The sequence below is a fragment of the Orbicella franksi genome, chromosome 9, assembly GCF_964199315.1.
Source record: "Orbicella franksi chromosome 9, jaOrbFran1.1, whole genome shotgun sequence".
NCBI classification, from domain to species: domain Eukaryota; kingdom Metazoa; phylum Cnidaria; class Anthozoa; order Scleractinia; family Merulinidae; genus Orbicella; species Orbicella franksi.
This window is the reverse complement of record NC_138153.1, coordinates 24688374-24708364: the sequence shown is the minus strand read 5'-3', so window position 1 is coordinate 24708364 and position 19991 is coordinate 24688374. Positions and strand designations below refer to the sequence as shown.

The 19991-nt window shown below is 37.9% G+C and overlaps 2 pseudogenes; both read left to right on the top strand.

Moving 5' to 3' along the window:
* The first annotated feature begins 9244 nt into the window (after positions 1-9244).
* Positions 9245-15353, top strand: LOC145498289 (uncharacterized; annotated as a pseudogene).
* On the top strand, positions 11826-14708 carry LOC145497581 (uncharacterized; annotated as a pseudogene).
* Positions 15354-19991: the final 4638 nt, after the last annotated feature.

The following is a 19991-nucleotide window of genomic DNA, read 5'->3' as shown; positions in this document are numbered from 1 at the left end:
CACCCAGCTGCCAGGGAAAAAGAATATCTCCATTGATTCATCACTGCCTATTGTTACTGCTTGCAGCAAGACACAGATGTCTTGAAAATGTGTGAAGCACTTTCTGATGATAGTACACCCCTTACTCAATTTCAATGTGCTTCCTGCATCATGATTTGGAAAGGAAAGGGGTACCTCAAAGCCTTATTTCCCCTTCTTTTACCAGGGCAGGTGGTTTGCAAGGGGAAAGATACAGGGGTTTCCATGAAATTTATAATTTTCTTGGTGCCACAAGATCACTTATTCACAGAGGTGCACTGGCAAAGTTTTCAGTAGTTTTTTCATCAAGTGGGAGTTCCTCCAATTTTTTCATTTTTCACCACCTCTAGCAACTCCCCAACTCTTTTGGCTTCAACATCGACTTCTAGCAGTGCCTAAAATTCACCCGCTTCTAACATCGCTTTGACCCCTCCCACTGGCAAAGTTTTCAGTAGTTTTTTTATCTAGTGGGAGGTCCGCAAATTTTTTCATTTCAAGCCAGAAAAGATCACCACTTTGGTCTTGACAGATATTGCTGCCTTTTAATGACAACTCTGTATGAAGCCCAGCCAAGCAATTATTTCTGCAGAATTTAACACTTAGCAACTCTCCAACCCTTCTGGCTTCAACAATGACCTCTAGCAACTCCCCAACTCTTTTGGCTTCAACATTGACTTCTAGCAATGCCTAAAATCCACCCGCTTCTAACATCACTTTGACCCCTCCCACTTCAACATCGCCTTCTGCTGGTGGTTCAACTTCCCTTGATTCATCAGCATCTTACTCACACCCCAATTCCACAGTTTCAGCACCATGGTCATCGAAATCAAGACTACCCAAGATTACACTGGCACAGTTTAAAGGACATGTTACGTAATTTCAAAGTTTCTGGGATAGTTTCAAAAGCAGAGTACATGAATACCAACCTCACAAAAATCGGCCAAATTAAATGTGGTACCCCTGCTAGAGGGATCTGCATCTCACACTATTGCTGGACTGCCAATCACCAAAGAAAATTATGACGCAGCAGTGGATATTATCAACAAGCAATTCAGTAAATCTCAGCAACTCATCTCAGCGCACATTGACAAACTCTTGAAGATATCTACAAGTTTAACGGACAAACCACATCAACTTCGTTACCTTTCCAACAAACTAAATGTTAACATACGAGGTCTAGAAGCACTTGGGGTGAAATCAACTCAATATGGCAGTTTACTGACTCCTATCATTATGGCTAAACTTCCCCCTGAAATCAGAGTACACATCGCTCAAAACACTACCGAAAATGTTTGGGATATCGAATCCATTCTTAGCGTAATTCAGAACGAAATCAAAGCGCGAGAGATCAGTGAGAAGATCAAAGCCATGACAAATATCACAGAGCCTAAAAGACCTCAGTTTCAAAAAGATCTGACAACTGGTTCCTTTGTAGTGGAGACACCACCATTGCCAACACCTACATGCATTTACTGCTCAGAAATGTATTTTTCTGCGTTGTGTCACAAGATAACCAACATCAACGCTTACAAGACAATCCTGAAACGTGATAAAAGATGTTCTACATGTTTGAGAAAAAGGCACAATGCGGAACAATTGCGCCGAGAGTTGCAGAAAGTGTAACAGGAGACACCATCAATCGATTTGCCCTGAACAACAGCTAGTACCCGTTTTATAAAGCTTGATTTGGCGTAGAAATTTTTGTGGAGCTCTACGACTCTTAGCTTTTGTCACCAGTCTCCTCCTACGTGTTGGAAAGATACATCACCTCCTACTTCATAGTTTTTACGGTGGTTGTGTATTGTTACTATGGTTTCCTGCCTATTTCCTAACATTTGATTTCAATTTGTTGCATATTCCTTGCATATATCTCATATATGTTAAAGTGTTATTGCAGTTTACAGTGTTTTAATTGTTCTCAATTTAAAATTCTGTTTTGAGTTTACCCTCTACCATCTACAATCTACACTCTACGGTTCTATGTACGGGCATGGAAGCTTACAGTTATTGTAGCAAATATTAAAGCGCATGGGGAATGTTTAATGTTGCTACAGTTTACAGTATTTTAACAACCTTTTTAATGTACAATTCTGTATTGAGTTTACCCTCTATGCTCTACGCTATATCTTCTACCATCTACATTCTATTCTCTATGTTCTACCAGTTACTCTCTTCAATCTACGCTCTACGATCTACCATCTGCCTTCTAAGTCCATCTATGCTCTATGTTCTACCAGCTCCTCTCTTTGATCTACGCTCCACTCTCTACGGTCTACCAGCTACTTGCTCTAAGCTCTACGCTCTACCCTCTACGTTCCACCAGCAACTCACTCTACGCTCTATCATCTACCATCTACCCTCTAAGCCCACCTATGCTCTATTCTCTATGTTCTACCAGGTACTCTCTTCAATCTACGCTCTTCCCTCCAAGCCCATCTGCTTGGAAGGTTATTTGAATTTTTTAATTTTTTCACAAAGCATCGTGAGCGGCACAAAGGAAGACTTCTTGTAGTTGTAAGCTTTTTCCTTTATTTCCGATGTGCTTTGTCTCTATCTGAGACTTCTTCAAGAAATGATTTAAGTGTGCCTAAGTTTAACTTCCCATGGAAGTGAATAACTGCTAGAACATGCTGTAAACAGACATTACAAGAAACGCCTTCATGCAGACGTTATTGCATGTTGTTATATTTTGGGGGTCATCCGATTAGCGCTAACCGAATGCCCCCAAAAATATAAAAAAGAGTTAAAAAAATTAAAAATTAAAAATTAAAAAGATTAAAGAATTAAAACACTAAAAAAGGCATTTTCTGTTTGGATGGGTCCCAAAGAAATCCTATTAGAGTTCCTTAGTTGTCTCTATAGCAAGAATGATTTATCAACATAACGTACTGTGTTATTGACGAAAGTATTTCTTTAAAGATGCTTACCCTGGAGTGTCACAGGACTATTACAAAGTATATCTTTACAAAGATGCTAATTTTAGCACTCTGCAGTTTTCTACCTATCAAAAGCCACTAAATAAGTATCTGTACATTATCTTCGAGTCCTTTCATTCTGCGAGCAACAAGAGGGCCTTCATTAGGTGCAAGCTTATGTGCTATACTAGAAATAGCTCCACATTTAAAGACTTAAGCAAAACACGAGCAATTCTGGAAGCACCTCCGGCTTGGGTTTTAGTAGACTCCATTTAAGTGTTGTTTGGGCATATTTACAAAAATAAGATTCCTAATCATAAACAAAGACAGCTCAAGTGGTGTTTTCTGTTGTTTTACCCATAAAGTATAATTTCTGCCTTTGTAACAAATATAATGTCTGTTATCAAAGCATTTGCTAGGTTGGGAATTTGCTTATTTCCCCACATGATTGAGCTTACCATTTTGTCGAAATCCAGCAAAACTTGTTATTTTAGCACAGTTTTAACACTTCTGTTGTTAACAATGGTCTCCAGGCAGTTATGCTTACCAAACAAATAGCTTGTTACCATGGCATTTGTCCAAATCACAAGAAACATTTAATTTGGGTCAAATTTGTCAAAATTTTGAAGCAACAATTTGAAATTCAGCTTACCGTGCATCAGCCAATCAGAGCACACATTATTTGGAACTTTTATCATAATTTTGCATGGGCTTACAAAAGAACTTTGTTGCTTAGAAAACACAATGTCTGGTATTCAGTTAGGACTTGTGATTGTTAGCAACTCTCAACTCGCCTATTAAAATGCCTATTAAAATACCTATTAAGTGCATTTCCTGTAAGCTGTTCAGAAGACAGTGTGCAGTTTCAATGATTTTAAATGGAGAAACAACTAAGAATGAAGTCCTGCAGCATCCTGTAAAATACCAATACCAATAATATATAGTTTTTAAACCTTTTTTTTAACATGTATGTCAAACACTTTTATCATGAGCCCCTGGCTCGGGAGACTTGGGCAACCACTCCCCATGTTCTTGACGTAAAATAAATTACCTTACCTTACCTTACCAAGCATATTGTAAAAGAGGAAATTAGTACTCTTTTCAAAGTACACAAAAAGTATATTATTTCCAAACAAAATGTCTATTACCTAAAAATAGTAAACTTTGTATACTTTTTGTCTCTTGCTTTGGCAAGATAGCGCCCTCCTTAGACTATAAAACTACAGTTCAACAATAGGGAAAACAAAAAGTTCAGTTGAACCTCCACTGATGGCCATCTCCACAACAGCCACTCTTTTATTTGCAGATTTTAAAGATAGGCACACAAGGCATGCAAGAGTTACTTTTTTGTGTGAAGTGTCGGAGATAGAAGCATTCATGGTACAGTAATGATTTGGTTAATTTGACAAGTTTTTTTGGTTGCAAAGAAAGAGGAAAAAACCTCTGACACGTTGAAAGTCTGATTTAATTAAATTGCACTTTAACTTGGTGCTTGTCTCCAAAAAATCTTGCACATCTTTTGGCCAAAAAAGGTCTCCAAAAATGAGCTCTTTAAATTGACAGAACAGGAGGACATGAGTATTGTTCTTACACAGAAACGATGGAGTTGGGTTGGTCATGTGCTCCGCAGAGAATCTACCAGCATTTCTGAAGTTACTCTCAGATTGACACCAGAGGGTAAAAGAAAAAGAGGCCATCCAAAATCCACCTGGAGAAGAATTGCAGAAGCAGAACTTAAGGCTCTAAACCTTACCTGGGGGCAAGCTTCACGGCTTGCAAAGGACTGACAGGAATGGAGGCGACTTGTCGATGCGCTATGCACCACTAGTCGTTTAAAGGACTGATCATTAACTTGGTGCCATGCAGTCTTCAAAGAACACTTTAACAGTTTTCATACCTTTTACCTTAAATATCGGACTGAAATGAATGTCATCAAATAAAACTATTAAACTGCTACTGCAGAGACGTAAAGTCTGTCCAGAAACAAAAGTTTCTTTTTTGTTTAATATCCTGGAAACAATAGTTGATAACTTGTCAGCTCTAATTGAATTTACTCCCATATAAAAAACAAAAGTGTTAAGTTACCATTTGTTACTAAAGATAGCAAACATCTCATGGGAAAGAGGGGTGACGATTCGTCCACTCTAATTGAATTTACTCCCTTGTGAAAAGCAAGATTGTCAAATTACACTGTGTAACTAAAAAACAAAAATATCTTGTTATATTTGCATGCAACAAGAACAAAACAATCGTTACCCGCACTTACTACTGTAAACATTAGAACTGTTTCAAATCTATAGTCTCGTCCCCTCTAAAACATGTCCTAAGAACTAGACGAGATGATTCGTGACCTCTAATTGAATTTACTCCTTGTGAAAAATAAAAGTGTCAAGTTACCTTTGTAACTAAAAATAAAAATCTCATTGCATTTGCATACTACTAACTCACAAACTGTTTCAAACCTCAAGGCTCATCTTGTTCATTTAGCTAAAATCCTCAGCCTAACCCACAGAAAATGTCGAAGTAAACCCAATACATGAATACTTCCTCCTCTTTTATAGAGGAATAAATATGGCTGTTCTGAACTCTATTGGGATCATATCTTCTCACATACCATGTACCTTTACAACAAGAAATCTGATTGGCTGTTTATAGTAGATCCAATCTGATTGGAGTGAGATACATACATCTCTCACTCACTCACTCATCCATTGACCCGTCCATAACATACCCGACGCACCGACTAAGAGGTATTTTTTTTACAAAAAAAAAACTCAAAAACTGATGTGAAGACTACTTGTAGCCTACTTATCAACACAAGATGCAAAATTCAAATACAATATTGTGCAAAAGTAATGCAAGCAAATTTCGACGGAATTCGTGGCTTCTCTATAATAATGATAGTAATAATGATTTATTAGTAGCACTTCCACGCCTACTTACAACTAACTAAATTATAAGCTATAAAACGTCTTTACCTGGCTACACACTCTAGGCTTTTCCAAGAAATTTCGCTTGAACAATATTTGAATGAAACTTCCCTGCATTTTTGTGATGCTTATTTGTAATGCTTTTGTAACAATAAGGTGGGGGTAAACCTGAAATTTGCTCAAAAACTCAGTTTCTTGTTTTCCTTGAATTTGTAGCTTTGGGTATTTAAGTTTGCTATGGAGAAATAATTTTCCACTGATTTTCCTGTTTTTCACCTTTTTAAGCAATTTCAAAATTCCCGCTCTTTCTGATGACGTGGCTACCATGGCAACAACAGTAGCATTTTTTGTTTACCAGTTGTTTATAACGTTTTATTCTGGCAATCAAGCACCAAACAGGCAAGATTTAACCGGAGACACTTTATTAAGCCCTATTTGAAGTATTTCCCTAATATCAAACTCATTATGGGATTGATCCAGCGGCAGTTTTGGTCGGCACAAAATCGTCAGCACATTTGACACAGTGACAGAGCTTCTTAGCGTAGTAAATCAAAGTAAAAGTTATCGAAAATGGTCAGAGAGAAAAGATTTGTTTACAGGAAGAAAAGAAGGGGAAATTTTTCTGGAAAACGAAGACAAGTTTTCAAACCAACAAAACTCCCGGGAATGACGGAATTCCTATCGAATTCTACAAATTGTTCTGGCCTTTAATAAGCGATCCTTTTCTTAAATGTGTGAACGAAAGCTTTGAAAAAGGTGAAATGTCTTGTTCTCAAAAACAAGCGGTAATTACTCTAATAGAAAAAAAAGGAAAAGATCGTTCTTATATTGAGAACTGGCATCCAATCTCTCTTGTAAACGTTGACACAAAAGTTATGTCTAAGGTGATCGCCACAAGAATTAAAAATGTTCTTCCAAACATTATACACCATAACCAAACTGGATACGTGAAAGACCGATATATAGGCAAAACAATTAGATCAGTTTTTGATATTATGGATTTCACTGCAAAAGAAAGTATTCCGGGACTAATGATATTTATTGATTTTGAAAGGCATTTGATAGCGTAGAATGGAATTTTCTTCTCTATCGTTTAAAATCCTTCAATTCTGGCCCTAATATCATCCATTGGGTTAAAACGTTCTACAGAAACATACAAAGCTGTGTGATAAACAACGGACTTTCATCTGAATACTTTAAGCTTGAACGTGGGGTACGACAGGGGGACCCGCTCTCTCCTTACCTCTTTGTAGTTACTATAGAAACATTAGCAATTGCGATTCGACAAAATAAAGATATAAAAGGTATCTTTATTGGGAGTGAGACAAAAATTCTTCAATACGCAGATGATACGACAGCAATACTTGCCGACACAAGCTCTGCTACTGCTCTTTTTAGGCTATTAGATGATTTCAAGATTGTCTCTGGCTTACAGATTTATTGTTTCAAAACGGAAGCTATGTGGATAGGTTCTTCAAGGAACTGCAAAGCACAGCCTTTTGGGATTAAATGGCCTAACGAACCGATAAAGGCTCTAGGAATTTATTACATGTATGATCAAAAATTGCTTATTGAAAAGAATTTCATAGAAAGATTAGACAGTATTAAAAACCTGACTAGAATTTGGTCCTAAAGAGGTCTTTCTATTTATGGCAAAATTACACTTATCAAATCTCTATTAATCCTGAAATTTGTTTATGTGTCATCTTTAATACCTACCCCACAAGAATTTGTAAGTCAGTTAAACCAGTTATTATTTCAATTCTTATGGAATGGTCCTGATAAAGTCACACGTAGATCGGCGATAAATGAACACTCCAACGGAGGATTAAAGAGGATTGATTTTGATAGCATGATAATATCGCTTCGATTGGCATGGCTAAAATGACTAGTTAGCTCAAATGATGGCACCTGGAAAAGGTATCTGACATATCACCTAGAACGCTTTGGCGGCCTTTTCTTGTTTCATTGCAACTATGATGTTAGCATCCTTCCACTGAATATTTCTCTATTCTATCTAGAATTACTGCAGTGGTGGTCAGAATTTAGAGATATGTTCTGTGCAGAAAAAAACTGGTGTTATATTCTTTGGAATAACAAACAAATACTCATTAATAATAAAACAGTTTATTATAAAAGCTATTTCGAAGCTGGTGTAGTTCATATCAGCGATCTATCCTTTGATTTAAATAACAAAGATTCCTTTTCCCTAGTTTCTAACAGGATTTCGAAAACTAATTTTTTAGTTTGGGCTGGTCTTCGACACTCCATTCCTTCCATTTTAAAAAATAGTACTCATAAATCAACAACAGGTGAACTTTCTCTAAAAATTGACGAGAATATATTTGATGTGACAAAGAAGAAATCTAAAGACTATTATACTTTACTTGTAAGCAGAAAGGCTCTTTTTCCAACTATTGTAAACAAGCTGCAAAATGAATTTCATTTTACACTCGAGGAAGTTAAACAAATTTTTACGATCCTGCAGTGTTGCTCTTGAAGCATATGTTAAGGCATTTCAATACAAAATTCTTAACTCCATTCTTTACACTAATGCTAAACTTTACAAAATTGGCTTTAAAATGAACGACTCGTGCTCATTTTGTTCATCTGAACCAGAAACACTATATCACTTCCTGTATCTCTGTCCTTACTCGATAGATTTCTGGCGTGACTTTGAAGTATTCTGGCAAACGTTCAACTTTCGTTGCAAGATGTTTTAGTTGGAATGATACGACAAAACTCCCCTTCTGCTAAGCTACTAAACTATCTAATTATAATTGGGAAATTGTACTTATGGGATTGTAGAAGTCAAATTCTTCCAAATATATATGGATTTAAAAGGAAAATTGCTGTAAAATATGAAACGGAAAAATATATAAGTCTGCATAGTAAAAAAACAAAGGATTTCTTTGAAGCTAAATGGATAGTGTCGCCTATTGTAAAAGCTTAATTATTTAAAGGTGTTAATATGCATTCACTTTCTGTATGTTGACCTATGTAATACTAATTAATATGTTATTTACATTATATTTTGTAAATATTTAGTTATAGTTTGTTGGAATTTTTTTTCTTGGTTACCGTCTATTGTTAGTGATATTGGTGTTTTTTAGTGTTGTAAGTATTGTAGTATTGTAGTATTATTAGTACTAATTAGTTGTATTATATTATTAGTATTAGTAATATTAGTTGTTATTATAATTATGTAGGTAAGTAGCTAATTTGCTGTATTAATATCAATTTGTTTCAATAAAGAAAAAAAAAAAAGAAGACAAGAAGAAGTTCGAAGAACCTGCTCTTGTTGTTGATGAAATTGCCTGCTCAACTCCAAGCACTTCTCAAGATGGAAATAAGCTTTCGGACTCTAACAAAACTGTTGGTTCTTTGAGAAAGAAAATGAGATATGCCAAAGAGGAGCTTCTTTTAGATTGCTCTGATCATGAGAATACCTTCAATACCGCAGAAAGTGGGGGATATAGATTAATCAATGTGAAAAATTTATCCACGCAGTCTCAAACGCGTATGTGTGTGAGGAAGGTGAGAAATTTTTTGAAATCAATGTCGTTCTCTGTTCTTGTTTATGACTTATCTCCCATATCATATTGACCCTTAGCTCCAGTTTATCCCTGGTGAATACATTGATTTATCTATTAAATCTTGGGTCAGTTAGGAGAAAGATTTTTAGGTATTGTGCTCATACAATGTAAACAACAAATAGTGGGGAGAAAATCACAGAATGTATATTTGCTAACTTGAGGTCTTTACTTCACTTATAATAATATTGCCCGATTTATCTTACAATTTTCACTTGATTTGTCTTTTTGGGCAACTTAACTCTTGAAGAAGATAATAGTGCAAGAGCAGGGCTGATGTCACAGTTTTCTCTCCAGTGCAGTTCCTGTCAGGAATCCAGTCCACTTCCAACATCCACCAGTGTGACCCAGCGGGGGAAGCCATATGACATTAACCGCTGAGCTGTGTACCACGCAATAGAGAGTGGCAGTGGTTATGAAGGCCTTGCTACATTTTGTGGTATAATGAATATGCCCTGTCTTTCTAAGCCTGCCTACTACAAGCAAGTGGACAACATCCTGGAAGCTCTTAAGGATGAAGCAAGGGCAGACATGAGAAGAGCTGGAGAGAGACCTTGACAGCAGATTTTGGAAGAAAACCCTGAAAAATATCAGGATGATACTCTTGATGCTGTTGTAACTTTTGATGGCACTTGGGCCAAATGAGGATTTACCTCATTAACTGGAGTGATTTTTGTCATTTCAGTGGACACAGGTGAAGTATTGGACTATCATGTCCTTTCCAAAGCATGCCAGAAATGTGCTGTAAAGAAGGAAAAGGTTTAAGTGATGAAGAATTTGAGGAGTGGTTACTGGAACATGAATGTGACATTAACTTTTCTGGTAGTTCGCCAGCAATGGAGTCTGAAGGAGCTGTAGTCTTGTGGGAAAGGTCAGTGGAACGTCATAACCTGAGGTACAGATGGATGGTGAGTGATGGCAACCATGAGACCTTCAATTCTGTGGGAAATGTTTATGGTGAAATCAAAGTGAAGAAATTAGACTGTGTGAGACATGTGCAAAAGAGAATGGGCAAACATCTGTTGAACCTAAAGGCCAGAACTAAAGGGAAGCTTGCCGATGGTTGACCTATTGGTGGCACAGGGAGACTGTCTGACAAAAAAGTAAAGAAGCTCCAGAAAGATTATGGACTTGCAATTCGGCAAAACGCCATCAGGAAATCTAATCCAGCAAGAAGAGAGGTGGAGGTTGCAGTCTATGCAATGAAAACAAACATCATTGCAATTCTTCATCACAATGTTAAGTCAGATGACCTTGCAAAACAGCATCGATTTTGTCCTCCAGGTGAATCCTCTTGGTGTAAATGGAAGAAAGATGAAGCAACAGGAACTTCAACATACAATGGTGATAACTGTTTGCCTGAGGTCTTTCTTGAAGTCTTGAAACCAACTTTTGACTTCGAGTGACTCTAAATTGCTTGAGAGAGGTGTGTTGGGAACAACACAAAAATCCCAATGAATGCGTCAAGATCAGTAGCACAATCACCATGCCCATTTGGGGGTGGTAGGAAAACTTTCACTGATATTTTCTGTTTAATGCCCTTAGTAAAACCAGATTTTTGCTTAAAGCTAAGGTACACCCTGTTTTTACTAGAAAGGTGTAAAAATGGTAAACCACATTACTATATTTGAGAAAATAACAGAAAAAGGTGGGAAAATGGGCAAATTTTGTAACACGTAACAATCTTCATGGCAAAAATTTTCGAAAACATTTTTCACAAAAAAGGAAGCTCCCATGGGCAAACGAATTGTACCCAGTGCAAACACACAACAAACACTACATTTGAGCAAAACTACAAAATTTCAAGTTTATAAAAACACATCAAAAGGATTCATCATTGAGTATCCTTCCTGTAACGCTGCGTTGTAAAAGTTAGCAGTTCACCAAGTTGTCTTCTGCGGTAGGCTGAAGTTGATGTCTGTGGGAATAAAAACATGTCTACTGAATGCTCATACGCTATGTTTTAACATTGGAAAAAATCAGTGAAAATCATCAACCACAAACGGAGAAATAACAGCTCAAAAAAGTCACAACGCTTTATTGAAACACGATTATGCAATAACATTTTTCAAAACCTCACCTTCTTCTTGACCGTCATGGTCCAAACAAGGTACAATCAGGTTCTAGAACCGAGCAAATCTGAATGCTAATAAGTTTCTCTTGTTATTGCCATAATTTTGCCTTCAAAGCTCTAAAGACGGCTAAAATATGACTTTCCGATCCAGTCGCTACATTTTTCGCAATGTTGACGCCATATTGAAAGCGGAATGTGGCCATAACCTTGCTAAAAAGCCTTGTGAAATCTACAGTTTACTTTGCAAAGACGCCATTGCTTTCGTGTCAAAGAAAAAGCTTAGTAACCTCTCCTGAAATGGATGCCATAGGGGAGGTCGGAGACATTTTTCAGGGGATTTAATTTTCCGGGAATTGAGCAATCTGTAAATACTGCATCCGCGTTTGAAATTATTTCATTTCGTTATGGGGAAAAACAAGCCAGAAAAGCTCTCACGAATCGAAGAGTGGAGAAGAAAAAAGAAGGAAAAGAATAGACAGAAGAATCAAAAGTACAACGAGAAAAATCGCGAGAAGAGGGCTGCATCTGAAAGAGAAAAACGTCAACTGAGGAAAGCACATGTTCAGCGAACTTGCCAACATGTGGTGGAATCAGCAAACAGCTTGAAGCGGGCTCACAAAAGAGAAGAAAAGAAAATTGCCTGGGAGGAGAAGATGGAAAAAAAGAGGCAGCAAACAAGGGAGAGTAAAAAAGTTCAGAGAAGAAAGAAAGCCAATTGCAGATGCACGGGGAGCGGATGATTGTGATGGCAATGCAACTGGATTTACAAACAGAATGGCAGCAAGTAGAGCAGTAAGGAAAGTTACAAAATCACTGCCCGAAAACTCCAAAAAAGGGCGCTGAAATAATCCAGAAAATAATTGCTAGTCCAAGAACAAGAAAACATCTCATCAAGGCAGGCACATTCAAGCCTCCAGAAGAAGAAAAAAAAACAAAGTCTTTGAGAGGAATGGCAGCTGATATTTCAGAGGGCCTGAAGCAGGTGAAGAAAAGTGGTTCCAATGAGAAAAGAGCAGCTTTGAGAGCCTTTAAATCCCTTGCTTTTGGGGAAAACGTTAAAAAATCTCGTGCCCAACGTTCTCTCTCTCAAGTTGTATCATTGGACCGAAAAAGTATTCAGCGTGGAATCAAAAGGAGAATGGAGATTCTTAAGGGAGAAGAACCAAGTTGGCTTGTCTCCAAAAGAAAAGTAAGGTTTGATGCTGTTTCTGAGGAAGTCAAAAGAGAAGTCTATGATTTCTGGACAAATCAAGCAAGTCTTCCAACAGGAGACAAGAAAGATTTTGTTCGTTATCGAACACAGAAGAGCCAGTACACAGAACATGCAAAGCAAATACTGGAAAAGTCCCAGACAGAAGCCTTCTTGGAATTCCAGGCCCTACACCCCAATATCAAAATAAAGCAGAGGAAGTTTGAGTCGCTTAAACCATTCTTCATGAAAGCTGCCAAAGAATGTGATAGAAAGTCCTGCCTTCGTCGGAAACATGTAGAGATCAAGATCCTCTTTGGAGATTGCATGAAATTCTGCAAGGCTGTTTTAAAAAAGAAAGATCAGGATGAAGCTGTTTGTGTTCCTGTCACAATAACAGAGGCTGTTGAAATGACCCTATGCCCCAAAGCAGAAGATGCACACCATAAAATGGCATGTTTAGAAAGAGAATGTGACCAGTGTGGTGTCCATTTGATGGAACTACTTCCTGAAGAAGAATCCAATGAGGGAGTGGTTATTTGGAGACGGTAAGAATATGTCTCAACTGGAAAGTTTTCGGCAAACGGTCAGGAGAAGAAGAAACTTGCCCTTGTCACTAAGGAGACCCCACCATCCGAAATGTTTGGATACTTTAAGGATCTTCTTTAAGACTATCCCTTACACTCCTTTATGGCCAAGTGGCAACGAGAACAACTCGACAGTCTCCTTGAGCATTTACCACTGGATCATGCAGTCGCTCTCCATGACTACTCAGAGGGATATACCTGCAGGTCTCAAGATGAAACACAGTCTGAGCACTTTGATGTGGCAAAGGTTTCCCTGCATGTCACCATTCTCTACCGCCACTCTACAGAAAAGAATGATGGCATTAAAAGTACAGAGGAAAACTCTGAGGTCGTAAAGGAGCATGTGTTTGTCATTTCTGATGATGTTATTCAAGATAACAACTCAGTTCATAGGGTGCAGGAACTTTTGAACACATACCTCACAAAGGATCTTGGTCAACAGATCACAGTTCTACACAAGTTCACTGATGGTTGTGCAGCCCAATAAAATCCCGCCACTGCCTTGGAGATTTGTCTTGTTGTGTAGCAGATTTTGGTTACAAAATCCAGCATAATTTCTTTGAAACCTCGCATGCCAAAGGTGAACAGGATGCTGCTGGGTCTCATGTTAAGCAGAAAGTGAGCCAGGCAGTCCTGCATTGATCAGCTGCAATCAAAAGTGCCAAGGACATGCACACTTACCTCAGTGACAGTTTCACCTTGCCATCAGCCTCAAGTTACTTCTCCAGAACAAAGTCCGTAAACTTGAAGCAGTGCCTTTTTTTATGTCCCTGCAACTGGTGAAGATTCAGTAGACAGGAACAGGCCTGACCGAAAATTTAAAGAAGTGAAGGGCATTCGAAAAATCCATGCCATAAAATGCACTACAGAACAGTGCAAGGTCTTTAAATGAGACTGATCCTACTATTGCCTTGACTGCTTGCTGGAAACTGGCAACCAATGAGCAAATTCAGAGTGGGTAGATGACTGGCAGGAGCTCAATATTGAAAGAGAAGCATCACCAGCAACCACCAGGAATGCACAAGACAACAATGTGGTAGTGACAACAGACACAGCCGTTAAAATAGCAGACCTAGCAGTAGAGGGGAGTGTGGTTGCCATAGCAGCTGATGATGCAAGTTATGACTATTATCTTCTGAAAGTGAAGAGTAATGGAGTCAAAGAACTAGCAGATAACACCGCAGATGACTATGGCAGCATTTACACTGCAGGACAGGAAGTGCTTAGAGGACACTTCTTTCTCCAGGACAACCTAACTGACATGACTTACAAACTTGATGAACGAAGTCGCAATTGTTCATGCAGCAACTGCTGACCTGACCTTCACGTTGTAAAGAGGGGGAGAAAGTCAGTTTTTAAAGTACCAGTTGATCTGAATGAAGAAATATTAGCTTCCATTTAATGCAAAATACTTGTGTGGTCAAGATGTTTCATTTCTACTTTTTACTTGTACCAGTGAAATAAAACTTTTGAAAAATTGATCATTTATATAAAGACCACGCCCACTAGGGATTATGGGTGAATTAAAAATCCGGTTAAACTAGGCGAAAATGTAATATTTTGCCAAAAAATTGTAGATCATTAAGTTTGAGCATAAAATAAAGCTAAAGAAGTGATTTTGCCCCCAATAAGAAAATTTTAATTTTTTTCGGGCTCGTTACAAAAATGGATATGGTGATTGTGCTACTGATCTCAACTCCATGGTGTGGGTAAGATGTCCTACACATAAGCACCACGGTGTTAAAGTAGTTCGGTGTGCTGTGGCATCAGCAGTCTGCCTCTACCGTAGTGGAGCTTCTAGTAGGCTAAAAATTATGGAGAGGCTATCTATCCCAGGTGGTGAATGCACAAGGCAGCATGTGCAAAAGATTGTAAATGGTTAACAAAGTCTGATTTGTAGGCTACGCAGAAGGAAAAGAGACAACGTCAAGGCGAACAACTTCTGCGGACTCGTCGAGAAGCCCTTTGACAAGCTGAAGGAGTGACATATGAGCCAGGAGGCTTTTAAATTACTTTTAGACACTCCTGTGGTCAAAATTATGACACTAGTGCCACTATAATGATTACATACTTCAAAAAATCAACTTTGATTGCTATCTGTAAGTTTAAGGTCAATTTCCTCATTACACAATAATTTTGTCCCCAAGAAAGGATATCTTGAGAACTATTTATGCGACTGATCTGAAATTTTCAGCATTTGTTCTTCTTGATAAGTTTTGTGCAATAAGCAGAGCAATTTTCCATATGTATGTACAGTGGAAACTCGATTCAATGAACCTTTATTTAATGAAGTCCGCGATATAACGAACGATATTCTATGTCCGGCCAAAGTTACAGTAAATGTATGGAATAGAACCTTGATATAACGAATTCTTCGATATAACGAACATAATCCAGCAGCCCAAACAAAAAATCTACCTCGATATAATGAATTAATGTTTCCTTGTTTACATAGACAATTTTCTGTATAACCTCTATGTTGCAACATTTTTAAATTGCTACTCTGAAAGTGTTATTGTTTTGTAAACAAAAGCTGCGCATCTGCTCAAAAGTGAAAGTAATTTATACTGAAAGCCACCATGCTTAAAGTGCACCTAACCCCCCAAATTTTTTTTCCTAAAACGAATCTAGACTTGATTTGAAGCATTTGGGCGAAAAAATTTTTGAATTTGGTTGAATACTTGATTTTCTATGCCCTTTCAAAGTCGCGCTTGAAGGTTTCACGACCGCGTTTTAGGTAGTCTGGGGCGGCAGTACCTGATGACGTCTACCTAGGAACCAAACACAATAGCGCCTCAGTCAAATCTCTGTATTTGCTCGAGAAAACGGAATACAAAACTAATCGTTCCGATGTATTTTGGGACTAAAACGTCCAAGTTTTGTCTCAGAATCATTTCTTTTTCATCACTGGAGTCAGAGTTAAGTTTCGATTTGGAAGACTCCGAAATAAACTTCGATTGAGCACGTTCGACAACTGTGAACTCACTGCTTAGAACTTTGAGAGCAATTTACAATATTTCAGGCGACAAAGGGGAAGACTTCTTTGTGGACGAGCTGCTTGTATATTAGGAATGGAAAGCTAGATACGAAGTGGAGGGCAGGCAAACGAAACGCAGGAAAGAAAACTCAAGGATTGCTTTAGATGGTAATTTCGTCGACTAAACATAAGATTCCCTTGCGTGTTTATAGCCCGTTTAAATTTGTCCTTAGCGAGAATGTATTTTGTCAAGGTGTGATTGTTCTGTTAAATCCAGTTTGTGTTTTACTTTCAGTTGAATGCTTCATGTTTATAAGTGCGACGTACATGTTGCAGTTTTCGAGACTTGATGACCTCCAAAACATTGGCTTCGATCGATTGAAAGTCGTATTGTTTAGACCTGTATTTTTGAAGCTGCGGAAAGCAAGGCGGAAGGAAACATTTCATACAATTACCGATTTCACATTGTCACACGTTTTAAGTCGTAACTCCAAATAACCAATGTAAATTGTTCTCAAAGTTTGCAGTGAAATTCGTCGGATAAGCGAAAAGGATGTGTTCCCTAAGTGGTCCGCACATAATGTTATGCGGTCATATTTTCAACGCTATTGCACAGAATCTTTGTCACACTGCTGATTTCCAAACCTTCGAAAAACTCTGTGTCTAACAATTTTGTTATCATGTAATTCTAAAGGATTAATCTTCGATTTTCAACTAAATCAAAAGAGAAATAAGTGTTGGTTAGCGGCGTACAGTTGCGATCTATTTACATATCAGTATAATGCTTCTTGATCATGATCGGATCACTCAACTTTGCCGGTTATGTTATAAATACTGCGGGATTGGAAGATATAGGTTGTCGGTAGTATTTCTACAAATTGCTGGTTAGCTTTAAGCTGAAAATTTATGAAAATAGCGTTCGAAAGTCTGCGGAACAAGGTCCAGTGAGAGTTCTTCAATGGTTCTCACAGATTCAGTTCGCTTGTTTCGGTTCGACAAAATCAACCATCATTTAAGTCTTTATTACACCATAAGCCGATCATCGTGAGTAAATTGTACAGTATATCTTTTTTGGATCTGGGATATTGCTGCAGCAGTCGATAGCACTTCTGGAAGGCATTTCTGCGCACTTTTCGAATGTGTATTGCACCGTCCTAAAGGAAATGAGAGGACGTGAGATATCCAACCTTCCTGGGTAGACGTCACAAGAGCCGCTGGACCCATTCTCCTCAAACTCAGTCGTGAAACAAAATGGCGGTGTTTTGGAGTTATTTTCGAGATTTTGTTGGGGCACAGAAAATCGAGGATTTAACGGAATCCAAAAATTTTTCCCCCAAACTATTTCAAATAACAATTAGATTCGTCTTAGCGGAAAAAAAATTGGGGGGTTAGGTGCACTTTAATGAATTGCATCTCAAAATGCGGCACTTCTGGGTGATGAAAATTGCATTGAATTACGTTACAGAAGTCACATGTGTTACAAATCAATCATTAACTATGACCTCGATATAACAAACATTTTGGTGTTTCCCCTCAAATTCTTTATATTGAGGTTTTCGATAACAAACCCTCAATTTAACGAACAAATTTGGCCAGTCCACAGCCACTTCGTTAAATCGAGGTTCCACTGTACTTGAAGTTACGAAGTTAGACATCCCTTCGATTTCCTATGTCGAGTTCAATCGATCATTATTTGAAATGTTTTCAACATTTTAGAAATCCCTCACCTTATAACAATAAGTAACATGTGTTATTTAATGTGATACAAAAAACATTAATTTTTATCAATTCCAGAAGGAGCTATCTTTTCTCAAGTAAGCCTTGGTAGAACCCAGCAAGTGGCAGAATTCAATGAGTGGTATCCTATTACAATTGACATGAGTGTGAAATATTTTTTTCATGATCTACAAGTCATAAGCTTTCCAGGGATATATAGTTTGCTTAACTCTTCAACTAACTCCTAGCTGTGAAAAATTGTTAAAAAAAAAATGGCCAGTGTTTTAGGTTTACAATACAAAAAAGTGGAAACTTGCCAACTAATACTAATTTGCGTTCTTACACATGTACACTCATAGCCCTTTTTGAAGTCAGCATGCTGTCTGTATGGCTGTTCTACTGTCTTGGTAATGATATTAAAGACCTTAAGCACCAGGGCAGGAGGAAGCGACGGCAACAGCACATCCGCATAAAGGCTGGGGCGAGACCGGAGTTGTGTTCCACTTGCCTGAGAATGTTAAGCAACACTGCAACGGCAACATCCCACCAGTTTTCAAAAAGGATAACACTTCGAAAATGAAGTTAAAGCATTGCGTCTTTTGCAAAAGCTAGAGACGAGCTGCTGGTAGCTTATGACGAGGGAACCATAGACAATAAAGAATTTGTCCTTTTATGGGAGCAAAACCTTTCAAAGAACCCTAGCTTCCCACATGCAGACTAAAAAGAATTTGACCTAAAAACCATGGATCCTGTAGAATGTAAGGCTGAATTTTGAGTCAAGAAGAATGATCTTCCTTCTTTTGCCGAGACACTCCAGATCCCCGACACCACATGACAAACTGGATCAGTGATAACTAGAGCACAGAAGATATAAATGTAATAAATATTACCAAATAGATTTCTTCGAGCCTGAGGTTTTCTGTGAATTTGCCGACTGGTGGCTTGTGCTAGTGCATGTTTCTGCTTCAGGGATGTTCATCGTAGAATTTCTCCTCAAAAACTTTAACAGTTAACACCAGAAAGGTACTTCTTCATGTGTTGTAAGAAAAAAATCTGGTAAATCAAAGAAAAGGACTACAACTTTGCAATGAACTATGTCGTTGTCCACACTACATCAAAACAGTGAATGTGGTGTCGCCAATGTCAGGACTCAAAGCTCATATCATTCAAGTTTTCTTTTGTTTTCTAACATAGCAGCCTTTAGAAAGCAATGGACAGTTTCTCTGTTTCTCTAAATCAGCACTTTGGGAAGTTCTTTTATTTCACTTCACCTAACTAGAATACTAACGTATATACATAAAAATTCATTAGGCAGGGAGACCACTACAGTGTAGCCAATTACAGTGGATCCCAGGGTACTGATAAGTTGACCGGTGATCATGAAATGTTACAAGGAAACAATCTTAAATAACAATGCTAACTTTATTTAATAATAATAATCCTGCACACTTCAGTTCAGTCTTCCCATGATTCCATAAAGTCATCAGTTATGGTTTACACTTTTCTTCCAACAACGTTTTTACAATCAGGTGTATACATTTTCAGGCAGGGCTTTCGGTAATGCGACAGAAATGTAAACTGAAAGTTTGAAATGTTCCATTTCTGGCACCCATCGAATGAAGAAGTAGGTGAGAAAGAAAAGCTTTCTGATACAGACAGGTAAAGCAAGCTGGTTGTGGAGGTAATGACAATCATTTTGAAATGACAACTTGAAACCTCATGTAGCAAGTATCATTTCTCTACGATGATAATCCACAACTATTTTTAAAATGTTCACTTTCCTTGAAGTACGCCTAACATAGGTATGCACTGGAAGTGTGTTTCAATCAGAGAATGCCAAAAAATGTTTGTCATGGAGTCGTACAATCGCCAAAAGGGTGATGCAGGCTGGTTAACTGAAGCATGTGGTACATATGTACCCAGAGCAGTCACCACAACGTTTGACCCAAAGAATAAAGAACATCATAAAGAATGCTTTCTGCTCACCTCAAC